Here is a 16650-nt window from a genome sequence, read left to right as displayed (position 1 = left end):
AGAGAGAGAGAGAGAGAGAGAGAGAGAGAGAACAGGAGTCTGGGAGAGGGGGAGGTCGCATTTTATGCATCAAAGACTGATATAAACCATGTTTCGATATAAACTTGCATTCAAATATTTAAATTGGAGAACATGTTGTCTACAATCCACACATGAATGGATATATGCATATATCAAAAAAGTTCATTAATTTGACTTTCAACACGTTCATAGAGTACTATAATACTGTACAACATGCTACTCGATTGAGGTGTTCAATTTTGGATTTAGTTCACTATTTTGACCTACTGAACGAGCTATTTCATTGAATCGAGATATTTCATTTTGTGTTTGATTCGCGTTTTTGAGTGGGTCAACTATTTGTCATATAGTAAATCGCTAGCAACGAGCATGTAAAAACACATTACTCCCGAGCATCATTTCTCCATCTAAAAAAGAAGTGGCAAGCTAATATTTCAAAATTTGATCCGAATCGACTTGGTAAGGTAGATGTGGATGCTCGTTCTCCCCAAATTTGAACGAACCGTTAAACATCCTCTCTTCTCGGTGGAATTCGCCCGAGCAAATAAATGGGAGACGCGAAATTACCGTCCTATGTGGGACACGCATCAATTGGCCCGTTGTACATCGAGGGTAGGTTCGTAACTTCATCCAAGCGCGCCTTCTCCTTGGCCGAAATGACATGTGCCGAATAATTCATAAACCATGGTCGGCAAAACACGCTCTCCTCGCCCAAAATAGCTCGCACCCACTATTTCAAAACATGCTCTCCTCGCCCGAAATCGCTCGCACCCACTATAGTTCAAAACACGCCCTCCTCGCCCGAAATCGCTCCCGCCCAGAGAAGCAAAGTTACTCTACTATCCCCGACCCTCAGTACACAGACCCAAGCCGAGAAGCCTATAGGAAAGGGTAGAACTGTAACTCCCCCTCACATTTCAGACAAATGCGTTCATAAGACATGGTTCCACTCCCCTCCCAATTTCCCCCGCCCGCCCCCATTCGTACCTCGTGGGCGCCAAATCACCTTCTCCCCGGGAAGCTCCCTTCTCACGAGCCGTGAAACCTCAGCCCCACCTCCATGGCGCCCCCACCGCACCAATTTCACAACCGCCCTCCTCCCTAATGCCGGAGACGCTGTCCATTTGCCGTCGTGCATTGGGCCGTGTGCCTCTTACTCCATGCTGCTGGTGCTGCCTCGACGACGGCCATGTGAACCGTACCAGAGCCGATTCACCCCCGCTGTTGTTCACGGCGCCGGAGCGGCTCCAACTTCGGATCCGTCCAGAGTCCTGGCGCTGCTTCGGCGTAGCCGTCGACCGTCGCGACATCGCTCTTTCCCTGCCGCCGGTCGCCACCGCAACCGTGCCGGCCTCACCGACTCGGCAGCTGGACCTGCCTACTTCACCATACTGCCATATAGGTCACATCCTCATCTCAAATCACTTTATTTAGGCGTCAGTTGTCTGAATTTTTATTCTGGGCCAATCGATTTGCAATGGGAAGCAGCACCCCTCGAGGCGGCGGAGCTCCTAGGCTGCCGGTTGGCTGGTGTCTAACGTAAGGGTGCATGGCCGCAAGTTCGCCGCGGAAGCAACACTTAGATGGCTATCTTTTAGAGTTGTGTGGGTTGAAGGTACTGCCACCACCGGATCTAGATGACGGGGAGTCTTTGTGGATTGGCCCGGGGGCGGCGCAACCAAGGCAGTGCGATGGGGCCGGGAGCGGGGTTTTGGCCGAGGCCACAGACGGTGGAGGCAGGCTGCTCTGCCATTGGTCGCTGGCTCTTCGGGGAAGATTCCGAACAGTGTCAGCCGGGAGGCACAAGACGGCCAGCCATCCGGCATAGATCGGACAGTACCAAAATAAAATAAAATCGTGTGACCCCAATTTAGTCTTCAGTCAACAAACGTGTGACCACTCTCGTACCTTGCTGTTGATCTCTTAGTGTATTTCTCCAGATCAAAGAGATATGTCATTCTTAACATTATGCATTATCTGCATCTTCACACACACCGTCTTCCGACTCACCACAGCTGCTCCAACAAGGGAAGCATACACCAGAAGGGAGCTATAGTCCCCACTCAACAGTTCCCTGCATCGAATGCGCGTGCCTGACATGCACAACCACAACAACTGCAGGGCCATCGACAAGTCAGCACATGATGCTCACTCCTATGGATGGCAGCCAGATAGGTTGTACCCTCATCTTACTTGTGTGCAACATTTATGGCTTTGTTATTCATCTAAGCATGGAAAATAGATCATCACATTTCATTGTATATTCATGCCGATCTCTTACGGATCTTGTTTAGGAGTTAACGTTGTTCCATAGTTCAGCTAAGATACTTGTTCTTTAGGTAACACTGTTCCATAGTTATCATCCATTAGCCAATGCTATCCCACAGGCTGGTGATTATAGTATTATACCACTTCTAGTATTTCCTATGTTGTTCTTTAATACTTTTGTGTGCCATCTAGTTAATCTCGAGCACAAACGATACATATTCTGTAGCTTTCATCTGTGTTCTCCCTTTAGTTTATGAGACCTATTGCTGCTAGTTAACACCAGTCCTACTATTTATGCCGTCTCCTACAGGCACTCATTACATAAATCTAACTACTAGTTGTCTTCCATGCATGTCAGATATAATTGCACACACTGATATATCCACAAGAACCTCACGGAGCAATGTAAAGGCCAATAAACTTGATGTCAATGATACCCAATATGATGGAACATGTAAAGGCAGTTCTTCAGAAGACTTGCAGAAAGATGATGAATCCTCTTCACCCCACAAGGTCCTTGCTCTAACTTGGCCTGTGATATGGGTACAACATGCATATAATGTCCTGGAGTGTATCTACTCTGTTGCAATGCCATGTGCTTAGCATGCTAATCATGCATGTAAATATGTCATGCCTTCCTGTTTTTCAGTACCTATTCCATTCATGATAACATGTTATCAAATTCAAGTACTGTCATTCTACTCTATCGCAATGCCATCTACTTAATTTGGACATCATGCTTCTGAATGTCTTATGCATTGTTATTCATCAGTATGTACTTCATCTGTCTACCATACCATGTTTTTTACATTGAAGTGCTGTTCTAGTGCTCTGTTGCAATGCCATCTTATTTTCCCAATCATACACGTGTATGTTGCCTTAGTTATTTCTGTACGTATTCCGCTAGCATACAGTTTTACATTCAACTAGTGTTATTTTTGTTGTGTTGTCCTGTCGTATCCCTAGCTCTTTGATGTCTACTACACAACCTTCTTCTTGTAGACGTTGTTGGGCCTCCAAGTGCAGAGGTTTGTAGGACAGTAGCAAATTTCCCTCAAGTGGATGACCTAAGGTTTATCAATCCGTAGGAGGCATAGGATGAAGATGGTCTCTCTCAAGCAACCCTGCAACCAAATAACAAAGAGTCTCTTGTGTCCCCAACACACCCAATACAATGGTAAATTGTATATGTGCACTAGTTCGGCGAAGAGATGGTGATACAAGTGGTATATGGATAGTAGATAAAGGTATTTGTAATCTGAAATTATAAAAACAGCCAGGTAACGAATGATAAAAGTGAGTGTAAACCGTATTGCAATGCTAGGAAACAAGGCCTAGGGTTCATACTTTCGCTAGTGTAAGTTCCCTCAACAATACTAACATAATTGGATCATAAAACTATCCCTCAACATGCAACAAAGAGTCACTCCAAAGTTACTAATAGCGGAGAGCGAATGAAGAGATTATGATAGGGTACGAAACCACCTCAAAGTTATTCTTTCCAATCAATCCGTTGGGCTATTCCTATAAGTGTCACAAACAGCCCTAGAGTTCGTACTAGAATAACACCTTAAGACACAAATCAACCAAAACCCTAATGTCACCTAGATACTCTAATGTCACCTCAAGTATCCATGGGTATGATTATACGATATGCATCACACAATCTCAGATTCATCTATTCAACCAACACAAAGTACCTCAAAGAGTGCCCCAAAGTTCTACCGGAGAATCACGACGAAAACGTGTGCCAACCCCTACGCATAGGTTCCCAATGTCACGAAACCCGCAAGTTGGTCACCACAACATACATCAAGTGGCACGTGATATCCCATTGTCACCACAGATATTCACGGCAAGACATACATCAAGTGTTCTCAAGTCTTTCAAGACTCAATCCGATAAGATTACTTCAAAAGGGGAAACTCGATTCATTACAAGAGAGTAGAGGGGGGAGAAAACATCATAGGATCCAAATATAATAGCAAAGCTCGCGATACATCAAGATCGTATCATCTCAAGAACACGAGAGAGAGAGAGAGAGAGATCAAACACATAGCTACTGGTACATACCCTCAGCCCCGAGGGAGAACTACTCCCTCCTCGTCATGGAGAGCACCGGGATGATGAAGATGGCCACCGGTGAGGGTTCCCCCCTCCGGTAGGGTGCCGGAACAGGGTCCCAATTGACTTTTGGTGGCTACGGAGGCTTCTGGTGGCGGAACTCCTGATCTATTGTGCGTTCTGGAAGTTTTAGGTCACGTAGGTATATATGGGTGCAGGAGGTACGTCAGGGGAGCCACGAGGGCCCCACGAGATAGGGGGGCGCGCCCTAGGGGGGGGGCGCCCCCCACCCTCGTGAGCACCTTGTTCCTTCCTTGACGTGAAGTCCAAGTCCATCGGGTGGCTTTCGTTCCAAAAATAACTTCTCTAGTTGATTTCGTTCCGTTTCGACTCCGTCTGATATTCCTTTTCTTCAAAACACTGAAATAGGCATAAAACAGCAAATCTGGGCTGGGCCTCCGGTTAATAGGTTACTCCCAAAAGTAAAATAAAAGTGGATACTAAAGCCCAATAATGCCCAAAATAGTAGATAATATAGCATGGAGCAATCAAAAATTATAGATACGTTGGAGATGTATCAAGCATCCCCAAGCTTAATTCCTGCTCGTCCTCGAGTAGGTAAATGATAAAAAGATAATTTTTGATGTGGAATGCTAGTTGGTATAATTTCAATGTAATGCTTCTTACTTGTGGCAAGAATATTCAGATCCATAAGATTCAAGACAAAAGTTCATATTGACATAGAAATAATAATACTTCAAGCATACTAACTAAGCAATCATGTCTTCTCAAAATAACATAGCCAAGGAGGGCTATCCCTACAAAATCATATAGTCTGGCTATGCTCCATCTTCACCACACAAAATATTTAAATCATGCACAACCCCGATGACAAGCCAAGCAATTGTTTCATACTTTTGATGTTCTCAAACTTTTTCAATCTTCACACAATACATGAGCGTGAGCCATGGACATAGCACTATAGGTGGAATAGAATGGTGGTTGTGGAGAAGACAAAAAGGGAGAAGATAGTCTCACATCGACTAGGCGTATCAACGGGCTATGGAGATGCCTGAGGGAGTCCTGGATTAGGGGGTGTCCGGATGGTCGGACTATACCTTCAGCCGGACTCCTGGACTATGAAGATACAGGATTGAAGACTTCGTCCCGTGTCTGGAAGGGACTTTCCTTAGCGTGGAAGGCAAGCTTGGCGATACGAATATGCAGATCTCCTACCATTGTAGCCGACTCTATGTAACCCTAACCCTATCCGGTGTCTATATAAACCGGAGGGTTTTAGTCCGTAGGACAACATACACATCAACAATCATACCATAGGCTAGCTTCTAGGGTTTAGCCTCTCCGATCTCGTGGTAGATCTACTCTTGTACTACCCATATCATCAATATTAATCAAGCAGGACGTAGGGTTTTACCTCCATCGAGAGGGCCCGAACCTGGGTAAAACTTCGTGTCCCTTGCCTCCTGTTACCATCCGGCCTAGACGCACACTTCGGGACCCCCTACCCGAGATCCGCCGGTTTTGACACCGACATTGGTGCTTTCATTGAGAGTTCCTCTGTCTCATCGCCGTCAGGCTCGATGGCTCCTACGATCATTAATAGAGATGCAGTCCAGGGTGAGACTTTCCTCCCCGGACAGATCTTCGTCTTCGGCGGCTTCGCACTGCGGGCCAATTCACTTGGCCGTCTGGAGCAGATCAAAAGCTACGCCTCTGGCCTTCAGGTCAGATTTGGAAGTTTAAACTACACGGCTGACATCCGCGGGGACTTGATCTTTGACGGATTCGAGCCACTGCCGAGCGCGCCACACTACCCCAATGAGCATGATCTAGCTCTGCCGCCGAACAGTGCCCTCGAGGCCGCACCCGCATCAGCTTCGACCCTTAATTCGGAGCCAACTGCGCCGATCGAGGATGGGCAGTTGGACGGCACCTCGGGGGCTGCAATCTCAATGGTGATTGAGCCGAACACCAGCCCCATACTCTGCAAGACTCGTGACTCCAAGGAGCCGGACTCCTCTCCGGACTCCGAACCCTCCGCGCCCCTACCGATCAAATCCGATTGGGCGCCGATCATGGAGTTTACTGCCGCGGACATCTTTCAGCACTCGCCTTTCGGCGATATTCTGAAGACACTAAAGTCTCTCTCTTTATCAGGAGAGCCCTGGCCGGACTACGGCCAGCAAGGTTGGGATTCGGACGATGAAGAAATTCAAAGCCCACCCACCACCCACTTTGTAGCCACTGTCGACGATTTAACCGACATGCTTGACTTCGACTCCGAAGACATCGACGGTATGGACGCCGATGAAGGAGACGATGAAGAACCAGCGCCTATTGGGCCCTGGAACGCCACCTCGTCATATGACGTATACATGGTAGACGCAACAAAAGATGACGACGAGGAGCAGAAGGACGCACCGAAAGCTTGTTCCCTCGAAAAGCAGTCAAAGCGGCAATGCAAGTGCCGCCCCAAATCCCGCCTCGACAGAAATAGCGATCACACAGACCCAGCACTGGAGCAGGGCGAACCACTGCCGAACAACGGCAATCCGGATAATCAAACCGAACAAACAAATCCTATCAAGGCTAATGGCCCGGATGACATAACGCCGTACAGGCACCCGGAGCAGCAGACTGCCCGTAAAAGGCTTGTTGTCACTGCGAGGAGTCTGAAAAAGCAGAAGCAAAGGCTCAAAGCCGCGCAAGACACACTCCAAATCAGATGGAGTAAAATACTCAACACTGCAGCCAGGTACGGCGACAATCGCCCCTCCAAGAGCTACCCAAAGCGGAAGCTGCTACCCGAATTCGATGAGGAGGCCTCAGAACCCCCACAACCAAATATCAAAGCAGCCACCTGGTCGGATAGACGACCCCTCTACCAACACAAATTCGCCATAGCAATACTACCTTTAAAGGAGTAACGCCAGGCCCAGGGGCTCGTTGTATGGGCTCCCTCCTACTACAAGTTATATTCAGCTCCCCCGATAACTTCCGTCGCGAGCATTTAACTTTCCACATCGCTCCATTTCAAAGTGGCTATCAAGCACTACTCGAACGTGAAGCTTTCGCTCGCTTTAATGCAATACCACACTACGCCTCTAAAAGTGCTAGTGATCGACTAGAGGGGGGTGAATAGGCGACTTTTAACAAAGTCTTCAAAACATGGAAGTTTCGAAGACAAACAATAGAAGTAAACCTATTACCACGCAGCGGAAGGTAGACTACACTAAGCAACCTTAGTCAAGTAACCAAAGAAGTGAAAGCACAATGACTAATAGCAGCTAGGCAGCAAGGATCAGGTAGGAAGATATTGTGAAGCCAATCAGAACAAGTAGTCACTCAGTGAAGACAAAAGATAATGCAATCATGCAATGACTTCACAAGGACCAACAGTAAGTAAAGGGAAGGGAAGGAAGAAACCAACGACTCGTTGAAGACAATGATTTGTTGGACCAGTTCCAGTTGTTGTGACAACTGTACGTCTGGTTAGGGCGGCTAGGTATTTAAACCTGAGGACACACAGTCCCGGACACCGAGTCCTGAACATGCAACTCAGAACCCTTAGTCCTCACCGTATTCCCCTTGAGCTAAGGTCACGCAGACCTCGCCCAATCACTCTGGTAAGTCTTCAAGGTAGACTCCCAAACCTTCACAGACTTCGTTCGCCGGCGATCCACAATGACTCTTGGATGCTCAGAACGTGACGCCTAACCGGCTGGAGGATTCATAGTCCTCAAGTGTAATAAGTCTTCAGATCACACAGACAGGACGACTTAAGTGATGCCTAACACTCTTTGGCTCTGGGTGGTTAGGACTTTATCCTCGCAAGGAATTCTCTCTCAAAGGCTTCGAGGTGGGTTGCTCTCAAACGACAACAGACGTACTTTAACTCTGAGCAGCCAACCATTTATGGTTGTAGGGGGTGGGCTATTTATAGCCACTAGGCAACCCGACCTGATTTGTCCGAAATGACCCTGGGTCACTAAGGAACTGACACGTGTTCCAATGGTCAGATTTCAAACACACATGGCAACTTTACTTGGGCTACAAGCAAAGCTGACTTGTCCAACTCTGGACAAGATTCGCTCTCATAGTCTTCACTCGAAGACATAGGATTTTGGTTAAGCATCACTTCAGTCATTCTGACTGGTTCTCTTGGACCCCACTTAACAGTACGGTGGTTCCTATGACTCAACAAAGAAGAAAAAGAACTACGAAAGATCTAAGTCTTCGAGCTCCATAGTCTTCATGCGATGTATTCTCTTGTCATAGTCTTCAATGTGAATGTCTTCACATACCACCTTTGACTTCAATGTCTTCATACATTTTTAGGGGTCATCTCTGGTAGGAAAACTGAATCAATGAGGGACTTCTACCTGTGTTATCCTGCAATTCTCACAAACACATTAGTCCCTCAACTAGGTTTGTCGTCAATACTCCAAAACCAACTAGGGGTGGCACTAGATGCACTTACAATCTCCCCCTTTTTGGTGATTGATGACAAACTAGTTGAAGTTTTCAACGGGGAATATAATATGTGAAATTTTAAAGGATAAGGAATTGTCTTCATAAGCTGCAAGGGCTCCCCCTGAAGATGTGCATATAAGTAATTTGCTTTTGGAATGCAAATGCACATGGCAGGTTGTACTTGTAGAGATCCTCTTCAACTTATGATGACAATTCATCATGCATGAAAAGTATGTGAAGATAATGACATGCATAATGGAAAATGGACGTCTGCAAAATGATCTAAGTGCGGAATTTATCGTCGCACATGCGGAATTTATCATCGCATCACAAAGTAGCAGACGACCATCGAGTTTAAGTGTTACAACTCAAAGAACCAAATGTATCAAAACGAGAGTTGTAAACACTAGGCAAAACATAAAGTAACCGCCCATATGGACCCGCTTGAAGACTATCAAACTCATATGCTTCTCCCCCTTTTGTCAGTAAGGACCAAAAAGGTTTGAAGACATAGAGCATCTACTCGTTCCCATGAGAAGTAGGTGAAGTAGCAAGGTCGTCGGTGTTGTTAGGCTGTGTGGACGAGCTCGGGGCAGTGTCGACGCGTGCTGAAGGAGGGGGCGGTGAAGTAGCATCGTCTTCGTCCTCGATCACTCTGGCATTCACAGTTGCCGCAGAGGAAGAGAACTCAGAGTATTCAAGTGAGGGAGTTCATCGCAGCACAGCCCTTCGGGGAGGTGTGGAGTCAAACTTGAAACGTTCAGAGAAGCCATCCTCTTGAAGATCATCCTCAGAGCACATAAGCGTCAGCCCTTTCCATGTACGCCGACAAGTTTCATGGGCAACAAAAGCATTCTTGGTGGTAAGGTTGCGAATGCGGTTGACATCCACCAAGAGGCTATGCATTTGGCGCTTCAGCCAGTCATGATGCCTATCCTGTTTTTGATGAAGAGCAACCAGAAGCTCTCGGTCGTTGAGAACACGAGATCACTTCTTGGGACGTTGGGCAATAGTGCTTTCAGTGGCTTCAGTGAGGGCACGATGAGGTGCACGTGTAGTGCCAGCCAGAGGATAAACACGAGTGACTGCTTCAACTCCTTCAATGTTCTAAGAGAAACTTTGATGCTCCGCATTCTAAAGACTAAGAGGCTCCTTGGCAGGCTCTGGATAGAGGGCTTCAACGGTCATATCCACGTTAGGCATAAAGATCCAATGATTGCGAGCAGAGGGCTGGTATGAGATAGCTGAGTGGAGTTTGATCAGCCGCATTATCCATGGAGCGTAGAACTTCAAGCCAAAAAGATCAGATCCTGAAGCAGCAAGTTGGCGGATGAAGAAGTCTTGTGCGTTGAAGCATTTGTCGTGAAGAATATAGAAGACCAAAGTCTTCATTGCACCTTCCAACTTTGCATATGGGGAATGTCCTTTGATGGGCCAGAGAGTTCGCCTTATAATGTGATAGATAGTCCGTGGCAGATACTCAAGGTCTTCAACAAGGAACTCCTTAGGATATGCAGCGTCTTGTGGCAAAGGCTTCATCATACTGAGCATCTGACTCATGTTCGGTTTAGGCTTCTGAAATATGCTCTCCATAGCTTCACTGTGAAGTTGACATCCAGGTTCATAGAGATCTCCAGGAGTGGGCAGACCAGTGAGCTCAATGATATCAAAGGCTTTGGCTTTGTGATGAACATTTCCTGTCATCCACTCAAGGACCCAAGTCTTCGGATCTCTGTTGTAACCACGTATGTGAAGTGTGGCATAAAATTGGAGCAGCAACTCTTCGTTCCAGTGCTCTTGGTCGGTGACGAAAGGCAACAATCCAACCTCTTTGAAGCAATCCAGAGCTTCTTCCAAGCAGGGCAGACCAGCTATTGCTTCGGTGTCAAGACACATATATGGGAAGATGCGACCTTGATTCTACAGAATGCATGAGTAATAGCTTCGCTGTGGATAGCTCCAGAACCGATCAGAAGATATTCGTTCCCTTGAGTAGGGGTTCTTGGAGCTATTGAAGAAGGTGTTGTCTGCTTTGAAGACGTTGACATTGAAGGATCCAGGTGCTGATGCAGGACCTGGAAACCTGGGTAACCTTGGCATTGGCTTCTGTACCTGAGGCCTATGCTCAATATGATAGTCAAACTAAGGACCAACAGCAGGTGCAGGAACAGAAGCAGTAGCATCATTGGCTTCGCTGACTTCTGGGTCTTGGGTTGGTGTAGGCTCCACATTTGCTTCAGCCATGACAGCGTCAATGGCTTCATTGGTGTTGGTGGTGGCAGCCTCAAGATTTTCTACCTCCACTTGATGAGCTGGAGCGTCGGGCACAGACACGTTCTCCTCGAGAACAGCTTCTTCAGTAGTTGGGGGAGTGGGGACACGTTCTTCTTCTTGGGTGTCATCGGCTGATGTAGCCGGAATGTCTTCAGCAGCTTTAGCTTCAGACAGAGACTTGAGACCTTGGTCCTTTGCGAAGCCTGCGTAATGCTGGCGACGCCTTTGGAGATGGAGTTGGCTGGGCCTCAAAGTCATCTTCTTCTTCTTGCCAGGATGGTGTGACTTGTTGTTGTGGTTGATCAGCCCATGATGCATCCTGAGCAATTGGCGTCAGAGGACGACCAATGCTGATGAGTTCGCTGTGCGTAAGCACAGGCGATGATACCTGTTGGTGCTCGATCTGAGGAAGAACTACATCATCTTCAACATGGTCATGGTGACCAATGTGTTCAGCAGCGATGGGAACAGCTGCTGGAATGTCTTCAGCTTCATGAGCCTCTGTGAAAGCAGGCTCATGGACAGTCAGTTGGCGCTCTTGATGTTCAGCGGTAGGGCGAACCATGGAGATAGGTTCAACAACCAGGGGCTCTGTGGGAGCAGCCCGTTCCTTCTTGGTCTTCTACTTCTTCTTGGAGGGAGCAGCAGCAGAGGCTTCAGGATGTTTCCTCTTTCTGGCTTCAGCCTCAGCAGTCCTCGTCTTCTTCAGTTCTGAAGCGGTAGACCTGGCTTTTGGTTTCGAGCCAGTCATGCTGGTTGGGAAGACAATGGGATGTGCTTCCTGCCTTGGTGCGTCAGGTTCGGCCATAGCGGGCTTCTTCTTCTGCTTTGCAGCCATCCTGGGGTCGATGCCAGGACGCCCAAGGGCCTTGCGCTTCTCAGCCTCATTGTAGGCTTGCACACACTTGTCAGCTAGGCTCTTCATGCGCTCACGAGAACCTTGAGCTTCTTCATGCTTCTTGAGAAAGGCTTCTTTGAGCTCGTGCAGCATGATCTTGAAGTTCTTGACCTCTTGCACGCTGAGCTTGGCCATATGCTTCTTGAACTGAGCTTTCTCAAAGTCAATCTTCTGCTTCAGTTCAACGATGCACTGGGCTATAGCTAACTTTGAAGCAATGGCGCCATGGAAGGCAACACTGAGGCTAATGGGAAGTTGCAGATCTTCAAAGCTGAGGTTGGGCGTGTCAAACCACTCATCGATGAAGTCGTGGATGATTGCCACGTCAAAGAGAGGAAAGTTGTTGAAGATTTCTGCTTCTTCTTTGCTCTTGATCAGTTGCTCAAGAGCGTCATCTGCAAGATCTTCATCACTGGACAGATCAATGGCATCGTTGTGCAGAATAGCAGCAGCAGTCAGTTCTTGGCTAGTATGTGGCAGAGGCATCTTGACTCTCGGGGGCTTGGAGATGCGTGACAGATCTTCAGATTGCACACTGTCTTCAGGAGGTGCAATAGCCAGTGGCTTCGCCTGTGAGATTTTTGGTGCTGAGGCAGGCTTTGAAGCTTTAGGCTGCTTCAGTTTCTTTGGCTTCGGTGCTGCAGGTGCTTCATCAGATTCAGCGTCATCTGCAGGCTCATCCATGGCTGTCCCTTGAACCACGATATGAGTGATGAGACCTTCCAGGTTGTAGAAGGGCCCAACAAGATTGGGTTCAGCTTCACGGGTGCCATCGGCACGAGGAGCAGAGGGACCAGGGTTGAAGTCTAATCTCAATGACTTCTTGTTCTGCTTCGCCAAATTCTGGGCAAACTGGAAGTTGCGCTTGAACAGATTGTCGTCACGACACCATAGCAGTGACGATGGGTCAGCATCCGCAGGCTGTGGTCCACGGACAATGCAGGGATAGAAGCCTTGTTCAATAGCTTCATCTCTGGACCTGGGTTGAAGATTTCTGTATAGGATGTATCCCCATGGTCGTTTGATGGCATTCTTCTCAGCATATTCCTTTGTCACAAACCTGTACTTGAACCACTGTTCTGCCCAATATCGTCGAATCCATTGGATTCGTGTCTTGCGCTGATTGTAATCCTCTTCAGGATCTGTGTTGTACAACTCTGAGAGGTCATCGGGTAGATCTCTTGATGTTTCTCCTCGATGCTTTCTGCCACCTTTCCTTGCTGATTTCTCTGCAGTCATGAACTTTAAACTGAATGGTTTTAATACGTTCAAAGGCTTCAAGGGCTTTCGCTTGCTGGACAAACAGGAACTGGCTTCGGGAGAATTTATATGATGCTGTAAGAATTCTGCAAATGAATGCAGACTATGAGAACCAAGGGATTCTCCCACGGACATGTACCTGTGACAACATTAAGGTGCGAGGGAAGGGGAAGAGGTCATATGCATTCTCAGAAGATTTTGAAGATAAATCAGTTTAGAAGACATTGACCTCATCGTGCGAAGACATTCACTCATAGATAAGGAGTTGGTTCCAGATTTGTATGAATCCACGGATCAGTACAAGTGAGGAATCTAACTACTTTGTGAAGCATAAGTGAACATACTAGGCATAATATGAGATGCAGTATGAAGTGGATCCAACATGTGTGAACTGAAACTGCTTGTGGTAGAAAGTGACGAATCTATAGGATCAAAGGGGCTGTAAAAAGGAAGTTTTATTTACCACACGAAGAACTGCTAGACGGAGTGGAAGAGGAGACCGAGCAGTTTGATCGTCCGTGCCCTAACTTGGCGACGGAGGACACCTACGGCGACGGCGGAGAAGACGATGTCCGCGGCCGGCGTGAAGACGGCGTCGGAGAGGTTGCGGCAGCTAAGCGCTTCGTTGCCGGCGTCGTCGAGGGCTAGTGGTGGCGCTAGGGTTCATGCGAGAGTGGAAGAAAGAATAATGACTAAGGTGAGGCGTGTATTTATAGGGACAGGGACGGCTCAGTGTTATTACACAGGTGCCCCTGGCGATTCACATCTGAGGAACACGTGGCCATCATGCAGCATATCGGAGGTCGCTTCACATCCCACGCACGCCTGGATTGTCGGGTGGTCGTTCCCACTTCTCCGGGTTTCAGGTGAAGGAATTAGCATTGAAAGCGGACTTAATGTTTGTCTCTGTATCTTCTGCTGACAAGGACGCAGAGAAGACATTTGACAATTTCAAGAGAATGCATATGATTTGGAGAGATAGAGTTTGAGATAGAAAGCATAGAGAGGTTAGGGTCCGATCACATTCACTTAGTTCAAAAGATTCAACAAGAAAACATAGCTATAAGTGAATGTTGTAGAGGACAGAACACTAGTATATATATATAATCAACATAGTGAAGATAATCATGAAGACATGTTGAGATTGAAGACAAACCAAATGTGAAGACATAGCAAATGTAACGCCATGAGTGAAACACTTCAAACAAAACATTTGGTGGTGGCGTTACCCACCGTATAGGAAGTATTAGACCCAGACACGACGCATAATTATCGTGGCGCTCCGAAGTCAACTTCCTCATTAATGTATTCACACTTAGAATGTATGTCTTCATTGATTGAAGATATACTTTACTTCGTGTGTTGCACATCTAAGTCATCAATATGCATAAGTGTTAGGATGTGTGCCTGATCACAGGACATTTGAGGATTCCAAGATATTTAGCTCACACCGTAACTTGCAAAATCTCTTCTCATCCAAGGGCTTGGTGAAGATATCTGCCAATTGCTCTTCAGTGTTGACGTGTATGATATCAATATATTCCTTCACAACATGATCTCTGAGAAAGTGATGACGAATTTCAATGTGCTTTGTCTTCGAGTGCTGAACTGGGTTGTTGGCAATCTTGATGGCGCTTTCGTTGTCGCAGTAGAGTGGCACTTGCTTCAGATGAATGCCATAGTCTTTGAGTGTTTGCTTCATCCACAGAAGCTGAGCGCAGCAAGATCCAGCAGCAATGTATTCAGATTCAGCAGTGGAGAGAGATACACAGTTCTGCTTCTTTGAAGACCAACATACAAGTGATCGTCCCAGAAAATGACATGTGCCTGATGTAGACTTGCGATCCACCTTGTCACCAGCATAATCAGCATCCGAGAATCCAACCAGATCAAACTCTGAGCCCTTTGGATACCATAATCCTAGAGTTGGGTGTAAGCCAAATATCGAAGAATTCGCTTCACAGCTAAGTGATGCGATTCCTTTGGTGCCGCTTGGAATCGAGCACACATGCAAACACTAAGCATAATATCTGGCCTAGATGCACATAGATAAAGTAAAGAACCAATCATGGAGTGGTATACCTTTTGATCGAACTCTTTACCATTGTCGTCGGGGCCCAGATGATGTTTGGCTGGCATTGGTGTAGTGAAGCCTTTGCAGTCTTGCATACCAAACTTCTTCAGGCAATCTTTGAGATACTTCTCTTGAGATATAAAGATGCCATTGTGTTGCTGACGTATTTGAAGACCAAGGAAGAACTTCAGCTCACCCATCATGGACATCTGATATTGCTCTTGAATCATATATCCAAACTCTTCACTGTATTTCTGATTGGTGCAGCCGAAGATAATGTCATCCACATATATTTGGCACACAAACAGTTCACCATCATATGTCTTCGTGAAGAGAGTGGGGTCGAGGGAACCAGATTTGAAGCCTTTGCTCTTCAAGAAGTCTTTGAGTGTGTCATACCAAGCCCGAGGAGCTTGTTTGAGGCCACACAGTGCCTTGTTGAGCTTGTATACCATGTTAGGATGTTTTGGATCTTCAAAGCCAGGCGGTTGTGCAACATACACTTCTTCTTCAATCTTGCCATTGAGAAAAGCGCTCTTCACATCCATTTGATATAGAAGTATGTTATGATGATTTGCATAGGCCAGCAGTATGCGGATAGCTTCAAGTCTAGCCACAGGAGCAAATGTTTCATCGAAGTCAATCCCTTCAACTTGAGTGTATCCTTGAGCAACGAGACGAGCTTTGTTTCTGACAACTTGACTATGCTCATCTTGCTTGTTGCGATATATCCATTTGGTGCCTATTATATTGTGCTTCTGAGGATCAGGACGCTTAACCAGTTCCCATACATTATTCAGCTCAAACTGTTGAAGCTCTTCTTGCATAGCTTGAATCCATTCAGGTTCCATGAAGGCTTCTTCAACTTTCTTGGGTTTTGTTATTGAGACGAATGCGAAGTGTCCACAGAAATTTGCTAGCTGTGTTGCCCTTGAACGAGTGAGTGGACCTGGTGCATTGATGCTATCAATTATTCTCTCAATCTGCACTTCATTGGCAACACGAGGATGTACAGGACGAAGATTTTGCTCTTGCTGAACATTGTCATTGTTAGAGGGATTATCTTCAGGCTGAGCATTGTCTTCAGGTTGATCAGGTGCGGAGATGATAAGTTCCTCTTCAGGTTGAGCTTCAGAAGGTATGATTTCTCCAGTTCCCATGAGTTTGATTGATTCACTGGATGGAACTTCATCTAGCACATTTGGCAGGTGCTCTCTTTGTGAGCCGTTAGTCTCATCAAACCGCACATCCACTATTTCAACCACTTTATAATGAAAGAGATTGAAGACTCTGTAGG

The sequence above is a fragment of the Triticum aestivum genome, chromosome 5A (assembly GCF_018294505.1).
Source record: "Triticum aestivum cultivar Chinese Spring chromosome 5A, IWGSC CS RefSeq v2.1, whole genome shotgun sequence".
NCBI classification, from domain to species: domain Eukaryota; kingdom Viridiplantae; phylum Streptophyta; class Magnoliopsida; order Poales; family Poaceae; genus Triticum; species Triticum aestivum.
This window is presented reverse-complemented; position numbering follows the sequence as displayed.